Consider the following 9868-nt stretch of genomic DNA (forward strand, 5'->3'; position numbering starts at 1 on the left):
GTAATTCTATTGTCATCTCCAATATTCTTCTTTTATTCTTCTTTTCTGGCTCTTTTTGCTCACTTTGCTGAACTTCTGCAGGGTGAGACTTAAGATGTGGGGGAAGCTCAAGGGAGAGCCAAGAAGGTGTGAAGGTAGGTTTGTTTGTGGGCCCTGCTATGTGCACCTGTGAGAGCATTTATCTGGCCTGGAGACAAGGTTACACATTCACTAACAGCCAAGGTGAAGGATATGGTTCATACGGAATTTTATGCAAACTCTCTCCCAAGCCCTTGGCAATTTCACAGTGGAGCACAATATTAAATTAATTAATTAGTTAATTATTTTTTCTTGAGAAAAGGATACTGGCAGAAAAATAGACATGTAGATCAATGGAACAGAATAGAAAAACTCAGACATGAACCCACAACTCTATGGTCAGTTAATCTTGGAAAAGCAGGAAAAAATGTGCAATGGGAAAAAGACAATCTCTTCAACAAATGGTGCTAGGAAAACTGGACAGCAACATGCAAAAGAAAGAAACTGGCCCCCTTTGTTACAGCATACACAAAAACATATTGAACATGGATGAAAGACCTAAAGGTGAGAAAATGAAACCATTAAAATCCTAGAGAGGAACATAGGCAGTATCCCCTTTGACATCGGCTGCAGCAACTTTTTACTAGTTATGTCCCCTAAGGCAAGGGAGACAAAAGCAAAAATGAACTGTTTGATGGAGCTCAAAAATGAACTTCATCAAAATAAAAAGCTTCTGCACAGCAAAGGCAACAAAACTAAAAGGCAAATGGAGGGCGCCTGGGTGGCTCAGTGGGTTAAGCCTCTGCCTTCGGCTCAGGTCATGATCTCAGGGTCCTGGGATCGAGGCCTGCATCGGGCTCTCTGCTCAGCGGGGAGCCTGCTTTCTCCTCTCTCTCTCTATGCCTGCCTCTCTGCATACTTGTGATCTCTCTCTCTGTTTCAAATAAATAAATTAAAAAAAATCTTTAAAAAAAAGGCAAATGGAATGAGAGAAGATATTTGCAAATGTCTTATCAGATAAAGGGCTAGTATCCAGAATCTATAAAGAATTTATTAAATTCAACATCCCAAAAAACACCAAATAATCCAATTTAAAAACAGGCAGAAGACATGAATGACACTTTCCCAAAGAAGACATACAGGTGGCCAACAGACACATGAAAAGATACTCAACATCATTCATCATCAGAGAAACACAAATCAAAACCGTAATAAAATATCACCTCACACCTGTCAGAATGGCTAAAATCAGCAACGCAAGAAACAACAAGTGTTGGCAAGGATATGGAGAAAGGGGAACTCTCTCTCACTGTTAGTGGGAATGCAAACTGGGGTAGCTACTCTGGAGAACAGTATGGAGGCTCCTCAAAAAAGTTAAAAATAAAACTACCCTATGACCTAGCAATTGCACTACTAGGTAATTACCCAAATAATACAAAACACTAATTTGAAGGTATACATACACTCTGATATTTATAGCAGCTAGGTTATGGAAAGAATCTAAATGTCCATCAACAGATGAATGGGTAAAGAGGTGATACATACACACACACGGGAATATTACTCAGCCATAAAAAAGAATGAAATCTTGCCATTTGCAATGATGTGGATGGAGCTAGAAATTTATTATGCTAAGTAAAATAAATCAGCCAGAAAAAGACAAATGCCATATTATTTCACTCATATGCAGAATTTAAGAAACAAAAGAATGAGCAAGGCAGGGAGAAGAGAGAGGCAAACCATAAGAAACTCTTAACCCTAGAGAGCAAACTGATGGTAACCAGAGGAGAGGTGGGTCAGGGGATGGGTGAAATAGGTGATGGGGATTAAGGAGCATACTTGTGATGAGTACCAGGTTTTGTATGTAAGTGCTGAATCACTAAATTGTACACCTGAATCTAATACTACACTGTAAACTAACTGGAATTTAAATTAAAACTTTAAAAAAAGGAAAAGCGAAGATTTCTATGCCTTGATGATAGGAACCTTTGGGATGACTGGCTGCAAACTGACTGCATTACCAGAGTCTTTTTTTTTCTTTTTTAGTTTCCACATATAAATGAGATCACACAATATTTGTCTGACTTATTTCACTTAGCACAATGCCTTTAAGATCCATCCATGTCGTTGCAAATGGTAGGATTTCCTCATGGGTGAATTATACACCCACCCACACACACACACACACACACACACACACAAGTTGGGATATGCATATACATACATATCCCAACTTCATTATCCATTCATTCATTTATGAACACCTAGGTTGTTTCCATATCTTGGCTATTGTAGATAATACTGCAATGAATATGGAGGTGCAGATATCTTTTTGAATTAGTGTTTTTGTTTCCTTCAGATAGTTTCCCAGAAGTGGAATTGCTGGTCATATGGTAATTCTATTTTCCACTTTTTAAAGGAAACTCCATACTGTTTTCCATAATGGCTCCATCAATTTCCATTCCCACCAACAGTGCAAAAGGGTTCCTTTTTTCCCCACATCCTTGCTATGTGAAAAAATGAAACTGGACCCACATTTTACACCACTCACAAAAATTAACTCGAAGTGAATTAAAGAATTAAATGTAAGACCTGAAACCATGAAACTCCTAGAAGAAAACATAGGAAAAAAGCTGCTTGACATGGGTCTTAGCGATGACTTTTTGAGTACAATACCTAAAGTACAAGCAACAAAATAAAAAACAAACAAGTGGGACCACATGAACAACAGGGCAACCCTTGCAAGAGGTAAATGAACTGAGATGTGCAAAATGCTTAGAATTTGTATAATAAACAAGAAGATTCCAAAAGTATTGTTGCTAGTATGTTTATGATCGTGATTACTCTGCTAGTGGTTGTTATTTCTATGAGCAGCTGCGGTCTGTTTTAACATGAGTTTTGTAGGTGTCCACATTTAATTTCTACATGAAATTATTGTGTAAGAATGTTTAAAGTTTAACACTTAATATAATTGTCAAAAATCAAGAAATGTGACCAAAACCAAAAAATCTTCTATTATTTTTTTAAAAGGTAAGTCTGGGAAAAGAATACATTAGCTCCAAGAAAAGCCAGCTCTGATGGTAAAGGCCTGGACTTTGTTCAGGAGACCTCTGTTCTAATCCTGATGTTATCTATTTTATTAGCTAGCTGTGTAACCTTGAATAAAGATACTCCATCTTTTTTTCCTCCCCTCAAGTCCTCACTATAAAATAGAAATATAGTTATTTCTATATAGAATATGTAGGTACATATATAAATATAGTTATATATATATGTACATTATATATATAGTTATTTCTGGCTTGACTTTTAGAGGGATATTGTAAGTATAGGTAAAAATATATCACAGCTTTATTTGTATTATAATACTATTCCTATATTATTGAACAATGCCTAGTGAAAAGCAAAGTTCTAGTAGATATGAGATCTGAGATCATCAGGTGAATTCATATAATAGTAAAATGGCTTGACTGAGAATTCAGATCATTGGTTTACTAGTTACATAATGTTGAGCATTGAGTCAAGGCTCAAAGACCTTATTTCTATAACTATAAAGCTGTCCTACTAATCTGTGACCTCCCTCTGGGTCAAATTAAATTATGTATAGGAAAGTGCTCCATGAACTGGAAATATTCTTGTTATTATTTATATAATTTAGGAATTCAGTGACTGTAGCTGTTGTTGCTGAAATATGTATTTTGGTGAGTTAAGTTTCAAAGGTAAATCCCCTTATGCTAAATGTGTTATGTGCACCAGGCTTGTACCTTCTGATTTGTTTTTATATGGGAACCAAGTGGCCTTTTTTTTTTTAAGACTTTATTTATTTATTTGAGAGAGAGAGCACACAAGCCCATGAGCTGATGAGTGGGTGGGGGTGGGGGGCGCAAAGGGAAAGGGAGAAGCAGACTCTTTGCTAACCATGACCTGAGCCAAGGGTAGACGCTTAACTGACTGAGCCACTCAGGTGCCCCCTCAAGTGACCTTTTAAACACATTAATCAAGCCATTTCATTTCCTTGATTAAAATGTTCAGAGGATTCTAAATGTACTTGGAATAACATACATTACCTATCAAGGCCTGTAAGTCTCTCCATGATGTGGCAATCTCCTCCCCCTTCTGCCTCCCACCTCTCATTTTCTTTACTTTCTGCATACTATCTGTACTCCAAAGATCTTGATGAGATCCCAGAGCAAATCAAGCTCTTTCATATAGGAGCACCTTTGTACAAAAACTTCCCTCTAACAAAAATATATTCTTTCTCCTGACTTTTGCATACCTGCTCCTTCCCATCTTTCAGGCCTCAGTAGGGTCTGAACTTGTACCTTTATCCTGTGTGCTCTATTCTGTTTGTCTTGTTTCATTTACATTCATAGTTACAGTAAAAGGTATTAATAGGCACACATAGCCTTCTTGTTAAGTGTCAGCAAACCTTGGGAGAGATAATGCTGAACGACCACTAAAACCAGAGAATTCAACTTCCATGTGACAATTAGGAAAGGAATCTTCATTCACTTCAGTAAAACTCCAAAGATTTAATTTTTTTTTTTTACTGCTGTTATTAGCTCCTGTATTCCAAGACTAGGAAACCAAAACCAAGAAATGTCTCTGCCAAGTTTTGCCTGCAGTATTTTGAATTATGACAGCTTTCCTTTTCTTGAGGTCCTTCTGTCTTGCCAAGGTTCCTAGCCTCTGAGAAATTATCTTCCTTGATACCTATAAGGCTGGGAGAAGCCCTTTTAGCCACAGAACAGGTATCAGTCCAGCTTCCCAGGGAAAAAGCTTGGTAGGCATCAGTGCCACAAATGGACTACAGCCTTTGTCCCTAAAAAGTGAGCTTATTGTACATGATTAAATGACACTTCTTAAATATGACACACCTGTGCTGTGTTATACTATCAACCTCTTCAATTATATCCTGGTAAAAAGAAGACCTGGTTCTTATCCAACCTATAAAAATAAGTACATGGCCATAAAAGAGGAGGGATCTCAGTAATAGTCACTGTGATAGAATCTGTCTTCTGCTCTAAATAGGTTCATAAACAAAGGAAATTAACATCTTTCATGTTATTAATAAAATGGTTTAATTATTTATAGATATTTGGTTAGAGTAAAATTTCATTCCACATATTTGTCTAAGCTTAATCCATTATCAAGATGTTCATTTGAAATCCATGTTCAGAACAAGAATTAGTCTTCTGAACACTTGTTGGTTTACAGTCTACAATAAGATTCTCCATAATAGAAGGAGGAAAAGAAAAAAAAAGAGGGACAGAAACAAGGCATAAGAGACTCTTAATGACTGAGAACGAACTGAGGGTTGAAGGATAGAAAGTGCATGGGCGATGGGCTCTATAGATGGGTGATGGGTATTAAGGAGGGCACCTGTTGTGATGAGAACTGGGTGTTGTATGTAAGTGAATCACTGAATTCTACTCCAGAAATCAATATTACACTATATGTTAACCAACTAGAATTTAAATTAAAAAAAAAAAGATTCCCCATAAGGCATTTCAAAAAGAGTTTTATGGTAACTTACATAAGCATAGATTCCTTCACTGAGGATCAAAAACAGATCAAGAGGAAAGGAATAGGACTTCATATGCTCACCAGAAAATAGAACATTGACCACATTTAAATTTCTCTAATTGACTCCATCATCCAGCCCTATGAAATTATATCTGTTCTGCTTGATCCTGGTCTGAATCTGTTTTCATATTATCAACTGCTTCTGGACTAAAGAGGCCCAAAGGACAGAATTCACCTCCTGCTATGGCTTTACAACTGTGACAATGTCAGTGGTTCATAATGGGAGGCCCAAACCAATGAGCTGACTTCTTGGAACAGCCTCTTCCAGAGTGACTTTTTAGTGTTTCCTATTGTACTGTATCTTCCACATGACACCATTTCTGGCTTGTAACACCAGAACCTTCAGGCAGATGAGAGAATCCTAGAAACTTCCTGATGACAAAACTGAATGGACCTAATTCAATGGTTTTGGTAACCCAAAGCATCAACTGGAGAAAGGAGAAACCTCTGCTTTGGTGAGAGACATAACCATTTTACATGGATTTGTTTAATTATTAGAGTGAAAGCACTGACAATCCCCAGATCCCCTTTCTCCATCCTGACAAATGTAGAATCTTTAATGAAGCATATTTGTATGAATATATTTTCTCAGGAAAGATTTAGTTTCCCTTTTTGACCTATCAATTTTCCCCACATTTTCTTAGGACAAATCCTATAATAAGGATATGCTAATGAAGAAAGGTAGAGCATACCAAATATATACTATTGGGCTCAGCATCCTTGTTGCCACTGGTTGCCGTGTCATGGATTTCTTTTTTCTTTTTTCCAAAGATTTTATTTATTTATTTGATAGAGATCACAAGCAGGCAGAAAGGCAGGCAGAGAGAGAGAAAGAGGAGGAAGCAGGCTCGCCGCTGAGCAGAGAGCCCGACGCGGGGCTCGATCCCAGGACCCTGAGACCATGACCCGAGCCGAAGGCAGAGGCTTTAACCCACTGAGCCACCCAGGCGCCCCGCCGTGTCATGGATTTCAATTAAAAGAACAGGCCTTGGGTAGTTTGATCACCTAAGAAGGGCCAAAGATGACTCTGAGTGTAATAGCATCTTCAGTTTTATTTTTCTAAACAAAAACATAGCTGAAAAGTTATATTGTATACCTTAATAGTTAGAGTTACAGTGTAGTTTTTGTTTGTTTGTTTTTTAATAACAGAACAGGGGTGCTTGGGTGGCACAATTGGTTAAGCATCTGTCTCTTGGTTTTGGCTCAGGTCATGATCTCAGGGTCATGAGATCGAGCCCCACATTGGGCTCTGTGCTCAGTGCAGAGTCTGCTTGTTCCTCCCTCTGCTCCTTCCTCCCAGTTACTCTCTCTCTCTAAAATAAGTAAATAAACAGAACAGATGGTAACAATATTAATTAATTGAGGGACAATAAGAGACTTAAGAGCTTTCAGATGTGACAACTTTTTATTCTTTGTTTTAACAATTCAATAGGATGACAAAATTAGCAAAAGGGCTTGGGGTATTCCAACAAGGTAAGAATCCCCAGTCTCTGGACAGATTACACTAAGGTAGAGAATAGTTCTTGTTTACAGCATACTGAATATTTTGAGGCTAATCTTAAGCTCCTAGGTCCCTCGACTTTATCATACATGCATTTGTTTTGTTTATTAATTTATTATGCATTAATATATGTGTATGATCTTAAACATGTAGAATATACATATAGCTACATAACAATATCAGTTTTAGCTTTCAATCTTAACTTTAAAATATAATTTTCTTTGTCATCATATTAGAAAATTAAGTATATGCCACATTGAACTTATCTTCTCAATTCAAGCTTTACCAAAAAATAAGTCCAAACTCTAGTAGGTGGCTGTACACATTTGCACTGTGAATTTTTGTTTCTTTAAAAATTTTATGAGAAACCAAAGATTTCTCATAAATTTACTCTACTTAATATTAATCCCAAAGTTTTCAAGTCATTTAAGTTGACAATGCAAAGTAACACAATCACTGGTGATATTTAAAGATTATCAAAAAGATGGTATCAATAAATTATAAAAGGCAGGGAAAGTGTGAGAGTTAAGTCCAAACAAGTGTCAAAACTAAAGTTCAAAAACATGAATCCTTTTCTTACAATAAAGTCATCATTTACTGTAATTCATGTAACTGAACACATGTTTGCATTTTTCATAACCTGAATTATTTTGTGGAAACAGTGATAACTTATCTGACCTATAATCAGTGTGAAAAAATTTAAGAAGTTTATGAATTAGAATTTTGCATGAGAAAAACCAAGTCTTGGGGGACTGGGGTGGGACAGCTGGTTAAGCACCTCTCAGTTTCAGCTCAGGTCATGGGTCCTGGGATCAAACCCCGTGTTAGGCTTTGTGCTTGGCATGGATTCTGCCTGAAATTCTCTCTCCTTCTCCATTCACCCCTCCCACTCATGCTTTCTTTTTCTCTCCCTCTAAAATTAAAAAAAAAAAAAATCTTTAGGGAAAAATAAAGAAAAATCAAGTCTTATATCAAAAGCAACAAGAGAAAATCAAGAAATTCTGATGCTTACTTGCATTATATTTCACACATGGTAAAATTATGGAAAATACAGGTGTTTATCAAAAAAGTCTCATTAATTCACAGATTTACCTTGATTAAGAATAATGTGTAAATCTGGATTCATTTCTATTCCTTTTTCTTCTTTTTAATAACATATATATATGTATATGTATATATATACAGTGAGAACAAATGATGAGCTTCTGTAATTAATTCATCTTGAGATTGTCTTAAAAAATAAAGTCCTCCACTGATATGCAAGGCAACAAACACAAAAGATCCCTGATGTATTTAGTCACTTCCCCTCTGGAAGGAAACTTTTCTCAACTGGAAACACAGAAAATTGGTAGTGACTTTGGCCCCAATCCAAAAGTAAATATACATACAGATACATTGAATAGATAAATAAATACTAACCTCTGTTCAGAAATAATAAGATTAAAAAATCACAGTGTTAGGGGAAGAGAATGAAAAGTTTCCCTGACAGAATCAAAAAGATACAAGGGTGACAGAACTGGGACTATTCATGATGTGGGGACTAGAACACTGAATTAATATCTTACTTGGATAAATGCGTAAATTTTACCAAAATAGCTAAGAATATATTTAAGTCATGCTAGACAATTCCAAAGCGCTTTACTTACCAAAGCATGTTTTCCTTGATTTTAAATCCACCTTTCCCTGAGGTCCTTAACCTCCAAGGGTAGAAACATTAGATTGGCAGAAGACCTGCCCACAGAGACCTGGCAGGACAGAAATAACTGGCATGATATATTCAAGGTGCTAAATGAGAAAAATATGCAGCCAAGAATAATATACCCAACAAGGCTGTCATTCAGAATAGGAGAGATAAATAAAGAGTTTCCAGGACAAACAGAAGCTAAAATTTCTGATCACTAAACCAGCCCTGCCAGAAATATTAAAGGGCATCTTTTGAGCAAAGAGAGAGCTCAAAAGTAATGAAGACCAAAAAAGAACAGAGACAATCTACAGGAACAGCAACTTTACAGGTAATACAAAGGTACTATTCATATCTTTCAATAATTAGTTGGAAGGTAAATGGACTAAATGCTCCAATCAAAAGACACAGGTATGGATTGGGAAAAAAAAAAAAAAGATTGGATTAAAAAAAAAAAAAGACTCACCCATATACTGTCGACAAGAGACTCATTTTTTAGACCCAAAGTCACCCTCTAGATTGAGAGTGAGGGAGTGGAGAACCATTTATCATGCTAATGGACATCAAAATAAAGCTGAGGTAGCAATCTTTATATCAGACAAACTATATTTTACACCAAAGACTGTAATAAGAGATGAATAAGGACACTATCATAATAAAAAAGGTCTGTCCCATAAGAAGATCTAACAATTATAAATGTTTATATTTATATAAACTATATATTATATAAATAACAATTATAAATATTTATGCCCCTAACCTGGGAGCAGCCAAATGGTTAATTTAATTTAATAATAAAATTAAAGTAAAACATTGATAATAGTGCAATGATAGTTGGGGACTTGAACACCCACCCCACTCACTGCAATGGACAGATTATCTAAGCAGAAGAGCAACAAGGAAACAAGGACTTTGAATAACGCACTGGACCAAGTGGACTTCACAGATATATTCAGAGCATTCCATCCTAAAGCACAGAACACACATTCTTCTCAAGTACATATGAAACATTATCCAGAATAAATCAAACACTTGTCACAAATCAGATATCAACCAATACCAGAAGATTGGGATTATTCCCT

The sequence above is a fragment of the Lutra lutra genome, chromosome 4 (genome assembly GCF_902655055.1).
Source record: "Lutra lutra chromosome 4, mLutLut1.2, whole genome shotgun sequence".
Classification (NCBI taxonomy): Eukaryota; Metazoa; Chordata; class Mammalia; order Carnivora; family Mustelidae; genus Lutra; species Lutra lutra.